This window comes from Nymphaea colorata, unplaced genomic scaffold, assembly GCF_008831285.2.
Source record: "Nymphaea colorata isolate Beijing-Zhang1983 unplaced genomic scaffold, ASM883128v2 scaffold0462, whole genome shotgun sequence".
Taxonomy (NCBI): Eukaryota; Viridiplantae; Streptophyta; class Magnoliopsida; order Nymphaeales; family Nymphaeaceae; genus Nymphaea; species Nymphaea colorata.
The window spans coordinates 28,691-46,086 of record NW_022204968.1 but is presented as its reverse complement, the minus strand read 5'-3'; positions in this window follow the sequence as shown (position 1 = coordinate 46,086).

Below are 17,396 nucleotides of genomic sequence, written 5' to 3'. Positions count from 1 at the left end.
CAGTTACCGAGAGAGGAAAGCATACCATCGATACAGCTTCTCTTGAGCGTAAAGTCTCTACTGTCCAAATGGGCGAGCCAGTTGTCACTCATCGAGTTCTAAGGGGGAAAGCGAGGCGACTGATGAACGAGGAATGCGCGAAGAAGCGTGGTCTTATGCAGTTCATTCGCGAGGTTGCTCTCAACAAAGATTTCATGAAATTCTACCTGAACACAAAGGCGAAAGGGCATACTCCAACCACCTTGATCTTTGATACTCTTTTTCCCATTTCCCCTCACAAAAGGTCTTCCGTTCGATCCGTGACTGTTTTTATAAGGAATAACTGCAAACGCACGGCATGAGGTGATTATAATGCTGCAAATGAACGAGGAGGAAGGCTTCGCATAGTAATCTCCTACCGAGTACATGGAATACAGTTATTCGCCCTGTCTGAGCTTCAAGGAGTCCCACCACAGGGCCTACCACAATCCGCTCAAGCTCAAACCAGTGGCCAAGCCCACCATCGCTCCCGATGCCTACATAAATAACGATCTGCAATAGTATCTGCTCAAGCAATTCGCAGCAACCCACCCCGCTCCCATCTACCGTCCCAACGGCATCCTCATCAACAACACCCTGGCATTCGATTCCGCCTTCGAGAGTGCAAACCTGCAGTATGTGATCTACCGCAATAACAGCTATGAACTCTATCTCAAACCTGACACCAATACCATGACTCACTTCCAGTGGTTTTACTTCAAGGTTAGAAATAAAAGGATCGCCAACGTCACCATCACCATCAAGAATTTACTCAAAAAGAAAATGAGTTATACCGATGGCTTAAAACCCTACCATCGGTCTGCGGCCAAACAGCATAGGTTTTACGAGCAGATATAGGGAAGTTACCTACGGACAGGCTTAGGAAGAAAGCTAGCCGCAACTTTTTAACTTTCCTTCGAATATTCCTTTGATATTGCCAATGATGAAGTGTAGTTTAGCAGTCAACCGCCTATCCCTACAGTAGATACTCCAAGATATACAAATCTGTCCCCTTCCATCGCGCATAGATCTCGAGGACTGTCTTGGGAAACAAGATAGAGGCCTTTTTGGTGAATGAGAATGCAAATAGCAATGTGATCGTGGTGGCTATGGCTCGCCAACATCCCGGATAAAGCGTAGGCTCATGGCTCATGGAGGGATTCGTAAACAGACTCCTAGAGTCGCTAAACAATTTCACCTGGATCCTTATACCCATGGTCAACATCGATGGAGTATTTTGGGAAACAATAGGACAGGCTTGCAGGGGTTTGACTTCAACCGCCACTGGTATATCGATGAAGAAACCAACAGGTATCATCTTTTCCCTTAGTTGAAGGGAATCACATCGTATTTCAAGAGAAAGAAAAAATAGCATGCTAAAAAAATCAAAATTTTCATAGATTTTCATGGCCATTCTTCCTAATAAAATGTTTTTTCCTATGGCCCCTCATCACAAAAGCTCATAACTCTATGATTTGTCCAAAGTCTTACCCTATCTCATCAGCAAGCGGAATCCAAACTTTTAGCTAAGTCAATGTAGCTACAATCTATAACCATATAAGAAAGGATGCTCCCGCTACATCTTCTTCAACAAGTTGGTTTTCCCTATAGCTATACAATATAAAGCTCATTCGGCTATATAGAGGAAAAAGAATCAACTAAAGAGATATCCTGAAAATGGGTGAAGATATCCTCTCTAGCGTCATCGACTTTGGCAATATGTTGAGTTAAACTGATCAAAAGTAGAAGATAATCATGCCGCTGAAGGAAATTTTGATCAAAATGGGCGAATAAGTGAGAAACCACAGAAAGGACGAAGGTTATGATTCCGACAGTGAAAATGAGGATTAGAATTCGCCAATAAGAAGGCAATTTTAGCAAAAGTTAGTAATGATGCTCACCAAAGAAGCTTAGTAGCTCTAAGGCTCCTTATTTTAGCGATTGGTTAGAAAGAGGGACAACAATTCTTACCTGTAAAGGAAAAGAAGGACACCAAGGGCAATGGAGCACAGCTGTCACCCGTAACGACCAAAAGCAACGCATGCGTACCGAGTAATGCAGAAAAACACCCGAAATATAAGACGCTAATGCTATTCTGCCGAAGATAAAGTGGGAGTAGCGCAAGGCACGCAGTTCTAAGAAGAATGTGGTGAACCTTTGCGACCTTGACCGGCTTTCCTTGCAGTAGATGAAGGAAAGATTGATGAAGATGAAGCACAGTGAGCTCGGAAGGAGGATTCTCATCGTCAACAGTCACCAAAACTCATGAACCAATCCTCTAAGAAAGACTACAAAATCATTTACATTTTTCCTTAAATCTTACCATTCCCAATATAAATCCAATATCACCCCTTCATTCATTTTTATGTAATTTCCTTTTGGATTGCCCCGTGTGAAACGGCATCTTTGTTTTTATCCTGACACGTTTAAATAGTTATAGAAATATTGGTTATTAATTTCAGCTGCATGGAAGCGCACCCAAACACCCAAAGTTAATATTCCTCGACGATGATCCAGAACGCTACCCAGGAAGAATAGGAAAAATTGCATCATGACGAAACCATCAAAACCTCAGGATCTGAAAGAAATGATCAACGTTTTATGGATAAAAAAGAAAAACGCCTATAGCAAGGCGACAATTGCCACAGGACCATATATTTGGTCATTCTTCTGGCATTGGTTGTATATATCTGCAGGGAAATCTTCGTGGAGCAGAAGGTAAAATTCAAAAATACCGATAAATTTCTAAAGAATTTAGAGGAACTTAAAAGATAAAGTTAAAGCACATAAAAATAAAAAGTCATACCTGGCGGCCTTAGATTTAAAAATTACAGGAACGAAAAGGAAGAAACCAAGGAATAATTTCTTCAAAGGTAATACCCCGAGTTGTTCCCGTCCAAAGATGAACAAAAGTAAGAATTTTTACCCAAATAAACTGCACAGGCCAGCAAAAGCACAACAGCAAAAGATATACAAACATCCAAAACTGTGAAATAGCAGACTTAACATAGATAAACTGGTAAAAGTAGCACCCAAAGAGCAGCCAAGGCTACTCCAAGACCGATGAATAAACCCAACAGTCGCAGGCCCATCTATTCCAGCGTGGCGGGCAGCGGCATAACTCAAATTCAACTCAACAAGGCCCGTCTTCGCAAAACTCTAGTCCATTTGCCATTCAACTAATCAAACGATATCTCAAATGAATAGGTGGCCTACTACGAGTAAAAGTACAAGATAGGCACATACTCTGAGCTGCCCTTCTGCATCGTCATTCCACCTACAACAACGCCAAGAACGATCGCTACCTCAACAACATTCGATCCATCGTCATGCAGAATTACACCAACTACCACATAGTAGTCATCGACGATGCCTCCACCGATGAGACAGGATCACTCATCCTCAGCTTCCTCAGAACCCAAGACGTCCTCCCCGAATAACGGTACGAAGTCATCAGGAATGCCGAGCAAATGAGAGCCATGCACAACCTTAGGTTTGCTGCTAAGAACTACTGCAAGCCCAATGACATCTTCATGATCGTCGATGGTGATGATGAGCTCATCGGCAGGCAAGTCCTCAAGCTTTTCAATGCTAACTTCCAGTAGCGGGGTCTATACTTCATGTACACAAACTTTGTCAGCATAACAGGAAGAGCCGGCTACTCCCGATCATTCACGCAGCGAGTCATCAACGAAAACGCATACAGAAGGTACCCCTTCGTCACCAGCCATCTTCGCGCCTTCTACACTCAGCTTTTCCTCAACATCAAGGAGGAGGACCTTATGGACGAAAGGGCGAGTACTTCAAGGCTGCAAACGATGTCGCTATTTGCATTCCTATCCTTGAGCAAGCTCATTAGAAAGTAGCCTACGTGCCGTAGCTTACCTATTTCTATAACTCCAATACGGCCTGAACAACCATGCGTTGAGACTGAGGGAACAGAGGACCAACGATAAAAAAGTGAGGACTTATCCCAGATACCAAGAGGTGAGGGACCTATTCGCCAACGAGTGATATCTGATGACTTTTTTATGAATTGAGATGATGCGCTTAGTATTAGGCAAATCCTGTTAGTCAATAAACTACAGAAATTCAAATTTCCACCATTTTTTGATACATTCTTTGAATTTTATACCCGACCACCAGGTTCCTAACGTTCCCAGAGTTTTGAATACCTCCGTAGGTTCGTGCTCTCGTAAGCTATTTTCAGATAATGTTTAAAACAAGCGATTTTAATTAGCTATAATCAATTTTAAACACAGAATCGAAGGAAAGAAAGCAGCCGGCCATGGATTCCCATAAAATGAAGAAAATATTTGCTGAGGATGCTGAAAATGAAGAAAAAAATAACCTCCAAGCTGAAAGAACCCAGGAGGAAAGGAGAATCAATGATTGTTGCTTGGAGTAAGAGATTAAGCGTGAAAAGGATATAAGTGTAGGAGGGAATAGAATGAGGCAATGGATGAGAAATTGCTCCAAATGGGCATACTTTGTCATCCTTATCACCCTCATCGGCCTATTCGCAACGCAGTTGGTATCACAGATGGTGGGTTCCTCCCAAAAAAGATAGAGATTCTCCCAAAACATATAAAAACTCAGGCATTCCTATACCTTTGTTGATGAAACTCCACAAGCCAACAGCAACCAAGCTACCCATCTCCAGGAAAAGAACACTGCCAATAAACTCACAGGTAATGACTAAAATAATGAATAATCGAGAATAAACCTTAAAGCTAATTAGGCTCAACATCAGAATTAAATATCAAGTAGAAAAAATAGGAAGGAAGAACTGCATAAGAGAGATGGTCAATAAATTAGCTACATGGTTCCTCAAAATGCAGCCGCCCTTATATCCCCGTCGGAGAGACTGTGGAAGCCATTGAAAATCCATCAATCATTCCCATACTCAACTAAAATTCTCAAACAGCAGAGACCACCATTCAGCCTCAAAATTCCCAGCCTTACTTTCGTCTTCAAAGCTACGAATATGCAGAACAATATAACGTGGTGACTCCAAGACCAAACTTCAACTCAGACGCTTCCTTCCAATCGTTCGGCCAATCCAACAGAAAAGATGACTACAAAGATATCCATCCAACCATTTAGCCTTTCAACGACGTCCCACCCGCAAATGACTATGACTTTGAGGGCTCCTTTGCCAGCATTTCAAACACCCAACTCTCCCTAGCCGGCAAGATGAGATCTCTCGTCGATGCAGAAATCTAATAATTTGACAGTGTGGCTCTAGAGGAAAAGATTTTCTACTAATAGAGATATTCAATTAGCAAATATGAAGAAAAACCATTCTGCATCGTTGTTCCCACCTACAACAATGCAGAGAATAGCAGGTACCTCAACAACATCAAGTCGATTGTGATGCAGGACTATACTAACTATCACATTGTCATCATTGACGATGCTTCAACTGATAAGACTGGAACATTGATCAAAGAATACCTAGAATCGCATAAGAAAGTAGGCTCAGATAGGTATCAGCTCATCACCAATAGCTTGCAGGTTAGAGCCATGCCTAATCTGCGCAGAGCTGCTAAAGAGTTTTGCAAGCCTGAAGAAATATTCATGATTGTGGATGGAGATGATGAGCTGTTAGGAAAGCAAGTCTTAAAGCTTTTCAATGCAGTCTTCACCGAAAAGAACTGTGGTTTGTATATTCCAACTTCTTCACGACCACTGCTGGAGTTGGCTTCTCGCGGCCTTTCCCTCCCTCCACTATAAAGTAAAACACTTATCGCAAATATCCCTTTATAACCAGTCACTTAAGAGCCTTCTATACCAAGCTCTTCGTGAACATAAAGGAAGAGGACTGAAGGACGCCAACGGAGAGTATCTGAGAGCTGCAAACGACGTAGCAATTTGCATTCCCATCCTCTAGCAAGCTCACGAGAGAGTGGGATATCTTCCCGAACTTACCTACTATTACAACTCCAACACAGGCCTCAACAATCACCAAGTGCGATTAAACGAGCAGAGAACTAATGACCACATGGTTCGGCGTCGATAAACTTACTCCAGATTGTAGAATCTGATGGATTGATAACAAATGCATACTTTTTTTAATCTATACTTATTGATTAATAAACTCATAATAAGATGATTATCATTTCCTACGAATGAACCTCAGCGATGCCTATTCCTTTAGATCTGACTGGTTGCTTACTTTAGAAATATTATTGTTGAACAGGTTGGCTCTTTACTTGCAGTTGCTGAATAAGAGCTCTCTATTTTTGGCGTTTTTGTGCTTCTTTGTGGAAGTGCAAGGGAGAAGACGTTCTTATTGAGCATTTAGATCATTCAAAACATCAGAAAGGCTGTTTTACTTATCTTCTGCTGGGTTTGAGATACTTTCAAAGGAGATTTCCGATATGACTGATGAGTGAGCCATCGAAAGCATTATTAGGACTATATTTTGCTCTTATCTTCTATGAAGTCTATTATTTCTTGCAAGGACTTGCCAATCGTGATAGGATGTGCATTCCTGAGTACACTGCTCTTCTGTTGTGTTGATGAACTGTTAATTTTGATATTAATTTCAAAGATAGGCCTATTGGATGCCTATCTTTCTTCAGACTAGTATCTTTTGGCAAAGCCATGAGTGGCTTCATAACTTTCCTTTGCTGTTCGTTGATACTTTGCGTGAGTTCCGCAATCTTCGAGAGGAGTTCCTTTGATTTATCCTCGTAGAAGTGCAGCCTTTACAGCAATTCCTTATTTTATTTGAATAGTTTTTAGTTGTGTTTGGTTAGATTGCCAATCTTTTATTAATAAAGGATAGTATTTTACTTATTCTCTTCAGACATCCTTTGTACTTATGCTATAGAATGCGTATATTTTAGACTTAATTATCGATATTATTAACTGTTCAAGATAATATTTTTGGAGAAGAGTAGATGGTCGTTAGAGAGTTTCTTGGTGACTCCCTTCACGTTTGTCTTTAAGAAGCTAACATTCTTATTCATTCGATCAATCCTATCTTCTATATCTTGGGGTTCCTCATCATCCCTTTCCCAGACATCCACCAAGAAGGAGAACGGATCGTTGTGAGGATGCATCAACCGTTCATCACATTCTATTTTGGCTAGTTATTTGAGAAGAAAAGCTTCCTCCTGCAGCAGTGCCTCATGCTATCTAACCAACATATGCAAGTGGGTAGCCTATCCCCTCTTGCTTAACAACCGATAATCGAACAGATGATTCTTGCCCACGATCTGATTATACAGGGCCTTATTCTTGTTCTGCTGATTGGTTAATTGTCTCCTCACCACATCACAAATATCCAATGATCCAATCCCTTACTCAAGCATATCATTCCTCCTATTTTCTGTTTCTCCTCTATTTTTATCCATCAGTGAGGCAGGCCTATGAGAGTTTGATGCTTGAATGCAGTTTTATTTATTATGCCATATGCTGGTCATGATTATCCGTTGATTATATTATAAATATGCAAAAACAAAACGCCAAATTTAAGTTTCATGGCTACCGGCCAATCTACCCATGAGCAATCCTTGATATTAATTTCAATTGGTCTCCGAATCAAAAATTATTTGAATATTTTCTCCCATGTGAAACTTAATTTCTTTTTCATAAGAGGTCCAAAAAAGCTCTTTTTGGAATGCTGGGCCACTATATCCAATAGTATAAGTGATTTGACTTGTTTTTAATATCATATTTTCGAGTAATTCTATCTTTGTATGGGAAAACCCCTCACGCAGCATATATTACGCACCAACATTCCAAAAAAAATAAAATCACATTCATCATTAACCTGCATTCTTCCACCAAAATAACAAAGTAAGCAAATCACTGGCAGTTCCTTTAGGCCTAGACTATGATCTATCGTCCCACTTGGATGGCCGGTTTTAAGGAAGAAAAATTTGCCTTCAGTTCCTGCCACAACTTCATATTTGTCACCATTTTTACCGAGACGTTGACTTTATCGATGCTGACGATGCGGAGGGCGTTGGTTTGCAGGTGGGCTTTGATTAGATCTTAGTTTAGCTGCATGCTGGAATGCTTTCAATAAAATTATAATATCTTCCCCCCTCCTTCTCAGAAATATAACAGTATGAAAGTGAAGCGGAAATCTGCTCATTTGCCAAGTTTGACAATCATCTGGGAACTTTGCCCTTTTTTCATGTCCCTTTTTGATAGTCATGAAAAATGAACGATTTCGGTAGCATTCGCCTCCGAATCATTTCTGACTCATTTGCATAAATACGGATTCTTTTGCTTGGGACTTATTCTTTATGGCAAATCATATGCGCCCACCTCTTCATGCCCATATTATTTATTATTTTTTACCATTTTAGCGCCATAAACCTAAAAAAAGCACGTTTTTGCCCCTAGTCCTTTCCCCTTCTCAAAAAATCTGCAAATACTCCCATTAAACAAATTTTATTGCAGCTTAACTTTCGGCAAGATCAGGCGGAACCGCATTGGGATTAGTTATAGACATTAAAATCACTAATTGCGGTCGGAAATCAAGCGGAGCAGCCTGCGGGACTCAGTGATGTCGGATTCGCTGTTGGGAGGGAGGGGATTCGAGAAGATCTCCGAGCTATCCTTTTTGGAGACGCTGAGAGGGAGTTCGGACTTGTCCTTGTTGGCGCTCCTGGAGTGCTTTACTTGGCTGCACTTGAAGCTCTTGCAGATCTTCCCACTGCGCTTCACCCCCCTGGCTGCCTCCTTCAGCTTAATCGCCAGGGTATTGGCCTTCTCCTGCATCTCCTTGCGGTACTCCTGCTCGAACTCCAGATCGTTGCGGTTGGAAGTTCCCTTGTAGTCGCAGAAGAAGCGTCTCAGGTAGATCTGGTTGAGGGTGTCCCTGTGGGGGTGGTGGTGGGAGCAGGTGAGGGTGACGTTGAGGGCGCGGTAGGACCGGACCAGTTCGAAATGGACGCCGTGGAGGTAGGCGCAGATGGGGTGGAAAAACTGCCTGCACCCCTGCACCGCGCATCTGAACTTCATCCCCGCCTCCTTCTGGCAGAAGGCACAGTAGGATGAAACCATCTCATTCTATACCACTCGCTGCAGAATGGCCTCGTAGGTCAGGCCAGGCTTGAATTAGATCCGGTAGTTTTTTATCTCCACTAAATAGAATTCGGTATACCCAAGTCGAACAGCACCAGGCATGTGATATGGTAGAAGTGGCCGTTTAGCTGCCTCATGGGGAAATTCAATTTCGAGCACACCTGGCAGACCGGTTTTTTGACAGTCTTGGCGTTGCCATCTTTATCGTTGACTGTATGCTTCTTGATGAACCTGCAGACCTCGCAGAAGAACTTCTCGTCCTTGATGGTCTCCACCCCGTAGCAGGCCTGGTGGAAGCTGGTATTGCAGGAGTCGCAGTAGAGGACTTGGTTCTTGTCGTCGCTTTCCGTGCAGAAACAGATCTTGCAGTCTGTCTCAAACAGGCATTTCAGTTTTTCCATGCGAGTGCTTCGCTTCTTCCGCATCTTCTCCTAGAGACTCATTTCCTTGATCATCGCCACTTCCAGTGCCTCCTCCAGCATGGCTTCGGTCTTGTCCGAGTGTCCCGTTTGAAGTAGAGCATGACTTCGTTCATCCGCAGTTCCTTCTTGATGGTCTCGATTTCCCCCTCGTTGCTGGCCACTTTCGGCTCCTTGTCCATGCGATCCATCATTTCCCTCCAGTTGAGCAGGTTGCCTGCGTTGATCCTCGCCAGCTCGTGTTCCCATAGGTCGATTTCCTGGTCGACTTCCTCCTTGGTGTTGGCGGTGAGCACGTCGAAGGTCAGCAGCTTCTTGATCTCCTGCTGGTTGTCCTCCACGTCGATGATGTCCAGCTCCAACCGCTAGAGTTCCATGCCGCTCCAGTCGGCCTTCTCCTGCGTGGGGTACCTAAAGGAGGAGAGGTGGATGTTGCGGTCGGCCATCCGTCCCGCCTTCTCCGCAGGTATCGTACTCCTTGAAGGAAAAAGTCACCAACTAGTAGTGCTCCCAACGGTCCAACTTCACTTCCCTGCGGAAAAGCACCTTCAGGAAGGACGGACTGCCCAGGAAGGGATTCAACGAGGTTATCTATTCCTCGAAATACCGGCCGAGCTATTTAGCTGGGTACTTCAGACTCAACAACTCCTCAGAGGTGGTTCTTTCTCTCAGCATTTCCAGTTATTATTCGGGGAGCACTCGAAAGAAGCGGTGGTTCACCTTGCTCCACCACTCGGAGCCTCGGTTGACGCTGGATAGTGATTAGCTTACAGTTTTTATTGGTATTATTCGTCATCTGAATTTTATGGTGATTCGAGTAGATTTTTGAGTGAGTTCTATTCTGGATATGTGTGTGCGTTACGCTTCTGAGGTTGGACTTGAGTTATCGTTTGATTTCCTTGATGCGATTTTTATTGGAGATCTAAAACTAATCCTTGGCCTTTTTCTCCTTGATCTTCATGGAAATATTAAAATTATATTGATATGTTAAAGTTGTCGCGCCAATATCCTCAATAGCATATCGAAATATACAGAAAAAATGACCATCACTCTCCAGGATCACGAGGAAAATTGGAAAGAGAAAGAATGGAGGAGTTTAAAAGAAAATATAGGTGATTTTGGGATGGGGAGAAAGAGAGCATTGGGGGTAGGTTTGCTGACTATTTTTACTATTTTTCTTTGGACAATTTCCTCTAATAATGACGCAATCGTAGGTAATAAATATAAATGGGGGAGAGTTTCGACGTAACCGACAAGATCGGCATCATCATGCAGGCGGCAGTCTTCTTCCTCGCCCTGCTGCTGGTCCTCTTCGTATAGCTGGTCGAGCACAGACGCTTCCTCAAACGCAGGGAACGCCTCACCAACTTCACCCCCACCAACAGGATCAGCCAATCGCCCTCCGACGACGACTTCCTCAGCAATATCCGATAAAACATCATCAAACGCACCATGGCCTGATACTCCGCCCCTCACCGCAGAATGATGCTTATATAATCTTTGAATTATGACCCAAAACGGACAGTACGTCAAAAGGGGCGTCCTCACCAGCAGGGAAATGATAGAAAGCAACCTCCACCAGGGACAAACCAACGTCACGCCCATCGTCACAGAAACCAGAAAGGAAACCACCGTCCACGTGCAGGGCGGATTGAACGTCTCCGCCAATACCATCGTCAACAAACCGCCCCTCACTGCTGACGAACTCAACAATACGCAGTACTTCAACTCACTGGGAGTGAGGAACGGCCGTCCGTAGTACCCCTACACCTTCCAGCAGCCAGTCACCAATTTGAAATTCGTGCCTCCGCCGCCCTCCCGCTTCCTCGTCTCCAGCGGCCACCACAGCTCCAGCGGTCCGCAGCCGTCCCAGCTGCCGATCCAGAGCACCCACCCCCCTCTCCCCACAGTCCAACCGCTCTACCAGAGCATCCGCAAGACCTACATCCCGCACCACATCTACAACGAAATCCCATCCTCAACAGCGAGACCAAGTACTACCAGCAGGAGCACTACCAGCAGGACCACGTCGACGAGGAAGTCCCCGAGGAGAGGGAAGCAGACATCAACGAGCCGACGACCAAATGCTGGAACAGTACGAGAAACTGTACCACAAGTACCAGGAGGAGATGGAGAAGAACGTCACCCTCACCAGGAAGGTGTAGTTCCTCGAAAACTAGCTCTCCAAGAACGACAGATCCGAACGCAGCGAGGATAACAACCCGCCTGAGCCCATCATCCACGAAGTCATCAAGACCAAGGAGGTCTACATCACCAAGCCCACCAGAGTGGACACCAAGCAGCTCGTCTCCATCCTCATGAAGAAGTTCAAGCCAGTCATGGACGAGACCTTCGAGCGCAGGAAGGCCTCCTGCCTCAACAAGCTGAGGGGGTTGCTGACCGACCAGGAATCGGTGATCAAGACCGCCATCATCAGGTCCTCCTAGTAGCTAGTCAGACGCTGATTTTCATCACCATTATCACTCAATACCTTTATGCATGATCGCTTGGACATAATTATTAAAATCATCACTTGGAAACGTATCCCATGAAGGTCTCGTTCCTTATCTTATGCTCGGCGCCCATTTGGGTGGATTACAGCATCATGAAGTGCTTGAAGAGACTGAAGAGGTCGCGATTCTTGAGGAAGCAGTCGTTCTTGAGGTTGATGAAACAGACGAAGCCCTCAGGAAGATGAATCCCTTCTTGAAGCCCTCCACCTCCTTGATCTTAAATTACTCCTTCTTGAGCTCCTCCAGCTACACGCACCTCTTCACCCTTTGCTACCAGTGGCTCTTCGCCTGCGTCAAGTGGAAATCAGCTCGTCGAAGTTGAAGTCCTTGGTGAAGACCAAAGAAACGAATGGATCGAATTACTACTCTTCGATCTTGATCCACTCCTAAAGCTCCTTCTCAGATATCGATACCCTGCGCTTTGGTTAATTCCTCCCGAAGAAGACTCATTTTATTCTATGCCCTAAAAGCGTCGAACTTCTCCTTGCTGGCTCTCAGCTTGGCCTACAGCTAGATCTGTTTGGAAAGGATGGAGACCAGTTCTTCGTCTATGGAGTGGCTGAAGGTTGGGAGGAGCTCTTATAGCTGCTTGTTTCTCTCTTGGTGGATATTGACTCGTATCGATCAGTTGCAGGATGGGAGGCAGGAGCAGCTTGAGGAGGAGCCTAGATGAACCGTTCTGTAAGGGTATCTTTTGACATTTACTTCATAACCTCTTCTTAAATGCCTATATATCGAATGGAGGCGGATTGTTAGGAGAGGTTTTCTATGCTTATGGCTGCATCGGTGGCTTGCTTTCCACACTTTATTGATAAATTTGGCTGGTCTACGGCTGGGAGGGAACGGGAGCCGGCTTGTATGATTCGAGAGAGGGAGCATTCAGTTTTTCCTTGAAAGTGGCAATATCTCTGCTCTTGATATCTGTGAAGAAGCCCTCTCCTACCTTGCTTTCCGAAAACTGGATTTCCTTCTGGAAGAGCGACGTTAGTTTTTCGCTCTTGGGTGGCGGTTATATGACCGTTTGCGATGGGCGAGGAGTGTTCTAAACGTTGACTGTGGGGGTGCGTTTGTTCGATAGCAAGACTTTGATCCTTTCGCTGACGGAATCAAGCTCTTTGACTCTCTCCTGGAACTGGTTTGCCTTATTCTCAGCGGATTATAGTGGCCTGCGTTTGGAGAGATCTTCAACAATGCTGATGGGGTCTATCTCGGTGTCTTTGCGCTATTTTATCCCTGGAGCGTCTAATACCCCTGAGCTTGTTTTATCGATTGTTGGTCTGTTTGTTTTGAATCCTCTGCCGAATCTCTTCAATTTTGGACAGGTATTCCGTTCTATTTTGGGCGTCCATGCAAGATTTTGACCTTATTTATTTATAATTTTTATTGAAGAGGCAAACAAAACGTCATTTATAATTTTTAATAATAAAAGTTATTCACTTTAACCCAAAATACACCGAAGATTATGCTTGAATGCAGTTGCGTGGATTGGCTGCAATTAATCGGAAGTAATGAGATTAAAATGTGCAAACTCTTAATGATGTGGAGAAAATAAGGGGATATTGGGTTATTGGGAATTTAATGATGAATGTGATGATTTTGTTTGAAAAGTTTGCCTCTCATGGTTATGCCTCATTTATAATTAACTATGCTGGCAAACTTCAACAACTAGTTTACTTTTTCGCCAGAAACCTACGCAGAACTCCCAGGAACGCCCCCAAACCAGAATAGCAATCCCTCCAGCAGTCCCAGTAGGAGGCAGGAGCCGTAGAATCTAAGTCTGAAGAACGTTCCATCTAATAGGAGCTTGAGGATGAGCTGGAACCGCTCAGCTACGATAAGATGGTGCAGGATTCGCTTAGGAACAAAGTCGCAGAGGAACTGAAGTACAGCTACGAGGGGGAAGACCCGAGCCCGCATAAATTGGTGCACCGACCGAGCAAGGGAGCAGCATGGGGATTGGGCGGACAGCTGATGCTGGCTTCCAAAAAGGTCCAGCTTTAGGGACTGAAGGCAGAGACTGACGAAATAGTAGAATTCCTGCAGCTTCACCAGTGCAAGAACATCTACGTGCACGACTTCTTCGCCGAGAATACGGAGCGGAGGTAGAACAACCGCAGACGCTATGCCATCCTCGCCAGCTGCTTCTCCTCCAAGCACTGCTGGAAGACGGGGATTTAGCTGAAAAATGCATTCAACCTCAACTCCGCCAAGACCAAGCTCAAACGCAAGAAGGAGTACGATCCCATATACGCGGTCATGAACGGAGGAAAGGCGGAGGAGTGGTGCCTGGTCGAGTATAAAGAGTACGAGATTAGCTTGATGACTGAGGAGCAGAGGTAGGCTATGGATTTGGAGTGGAAGTGGAATAATCCAGTTAGCGAGGAGGTCATGGACAAGCACATAGAGATGAAGATAATGAGGAAGGGGAGGAAGAGACAGTTCTAAGATTTGGATTGATGTTGATGATGGTATACAAAGATGTGGTGATCACTTTTTGATGAAGACTGAGGAAGTGGGTTTGTTCATCGTCTTTATCTCCATCCTCAGCCGGTTGCGGAACTAAGGATTCATCTTCCTCATCTTCTCCTTCAGCTTCTCGCGCTCGGTCATCACGCGGTCCTCCTTCTTGATGGGTTTGGTCTTCTCCTGCTTGAATTCCACCTGGTCGGCCATCAGGTCATCTTCAACGCTGGCAGGCAGCAGAGGGATCGATAAATTCTTGGCTTTTTTTCATCAAAATATGCCTTCTCCTCCTCGCGTAGCACTCGTGCCTGCTTGCGTAGCATACGGTTGAGTTCGAAGTCCTCCATTCCTCTCTCCTGCTGCTCCTCCAATTTTTATATGGTCGCCTCCATCCCTCCATAGGCAATCTTGTCCTCATACTCATTCTCCAGCTTGGCAAAGGGATTCTCTTTTATTTTCTTCTGCTTCTCCTCGTCCCTGATCCGTGATTCGTCTGTGCAATCCTTGGTCTGGAAGATCCTCCTGGCTCCCGAGACGTAGATGTATTCGCAGTTTTCTGGGTCTGTCCTGACGACGAAGCGCTGTATGCACTGTGGGCATTTCATGCGAAACTCGTAGATCTTGGTGGTGTGGAAGTTGCCCACCCAGGTCTTGATGGAGTTAAAGCGGACTCCCTTAGCCACCATGTTCTGGCAGCCCTCGCAACGCACGTGGAAGGGCGTCTCGTAGCGGACCTTGGTCCCGCCCACCCGCTGTCCCTCCACCACCACGAAGGGCTTCTCCTAGGCGAGGTCGCTCTTGCGCGGGACCACCTTGGAGGGGTCGAAGTTCTTGGGCGGTAGAAGTTGTCGGCTCTGGCTGCGGCGAGAGTGCTCATTTTGTTATTATTATTACGGGAGGAGGATGGGATGCGGGTGCATATTTATGAAGTGATCAGTAGAGCTTTATAAGAATGGGGACTATGCGGCGAGGATTGTGAGAATGGGTGGTGGTTGTGTTGGTTTTTGTGAGCATTATATGTGGGATGAAGTTTGCCTGTGGAGATTGTCCTAACTGCTGCAGGAAAGAGAGTGAAAATGTCTCCTACTGTCTAGCTCAAACATAATGCTCGATGATCACCATACCTTCAGCCACAATCGTTGCCCTTTGCGTAGGGATTCTGTTTATTTTTGCGGGTTTGCTGTGGGGAGTTTATTGCTGTTGCAGGCAGAGGAAGATGAGAGGTTAAGGAGAAGACTATAGGGATACTGATGAACGGATAGAGGCATCAAACCAGGGATAAAGGTAAAAGACTGAAACTAAACAACCCTCAAAAATAAGTCCAAGGAAATATCGATCATTCTCCCATCCGAAACAGCGTCCAAATGGCCACCACGATGCCCCAACAGAACGAGTCCTGGCGTGAGGATTGGTGTTGGCTCCCGCCATAGTTTTCTTGTGATTTGAATGTGACTTATAATTCCCCTCCGTAAGAATGAGTCTCTCCTCCACTCTCAATCTGGCCTCCACCACACCCCTGGAAAAGGAAGAACTGAGGAAGATGCGCACCATACTCCAGATGCTCATCGATAACCCAGATTCCGTGAATTCCGCACCCCAGTAGACTGGGAATGTACATGCTGCATATTGAGCCTTGGGACTAACTGACTACCCGGTGCTAATCAAGCAGCCAATGGATCTCGGAACCGTATCCTCCAAGTTGCAGACCGATCGATATCGTTGGGTTGAAGAGATGCTCGATGACCTCCAACTCATCTGGGACAACTGCAAGGCCTACAACCACTCCGGCTCGGTAACTTTCCCCCGATCAAGTGGATCTATCTCCTCGCTGACAAAATGGACAAGTTCTTCAAAAAGCTCATCAAAACTACTTCACCAGTGTCAACTTCGCGCCCCCCGCTACCAACGCCACCAGTAACTCATCCTAAACGCAGAGGCAGCCAATGAGAAGGAGAAACAGAAGGAGAGGGAAAAATAGAAGGAAAGATAAAGATAACGGTAGGCCGAGAAAGAAAAAGAAAAAGAAAGCGCATCGCAACCGGTCCCCAGAGCTTCTCGTGCAGCATCGCGCAAGGTAGAACGCATAAAGGCCATCGATTTCGACTCATAGTAGGAGCGGGAAAATACCAGGACAGGATCCGCCTGGCATAGCAGCTGAAACGTCTTAACGCTGATAGTCTGGGCAAGGTGGTTGAGGTTATCCTGCACGATTCCCCCATGGCTTGCCACTACCTCGAAGACAACAAGTGCCAAATCTCCCTCGATCGAGTTTAGTCTTGGCTTTGCGAGGAGCTCAGAGAGTATAGATCTATATATCTAGGATGGCGGCAGAGCTATTGGAAACTCAGTAAAAATCAGGAAAGAGAGTGAAGCGTGAGTAGCCATGATACGTTACTTTAATCAAATATTTATCAAACAGTTGGGATGTGTGTTGGTATTGGAAGGAAGGTGATATAGTCTTGGCTTGCATAATATAATCGATGATCGAGATAAAAGCTAAAGGAGCGACCACGCTGGAAGGAGTATTGAATCACACTCAGGTCGAGTTTCCGTTTGATTGCAGAACTGTGTGGATTGGCAGGGGAGAAGAACTTGTAGAAAAACAAACACAATCCCCAGAAAGCCATGTTTTGAACCTGGCAGGGATCAGCCAAGCCGTCAGTCGCATCCACGCTTGCCTTTCCTTCTCGCCTGCCTTCTTCTACCAGCCTCACTCCTACCCCGCCTTTCTTTCTCGCATCCCCTCCCTCCACTCCTCCCCGATCACATCTTCTCCTCATTTGGCAATTCATCCAATCTCCACGCACCATCGTCCTCAAGATCTGCACAGCAAAACAGGCCTCTTCCGCAAAGTCACCACCATCACCATCGCAGCAGGCCTGCAATCGTGCTTGGGGATAGCAGGCCATTGGTCTTCCACCATCAAGAAATATAT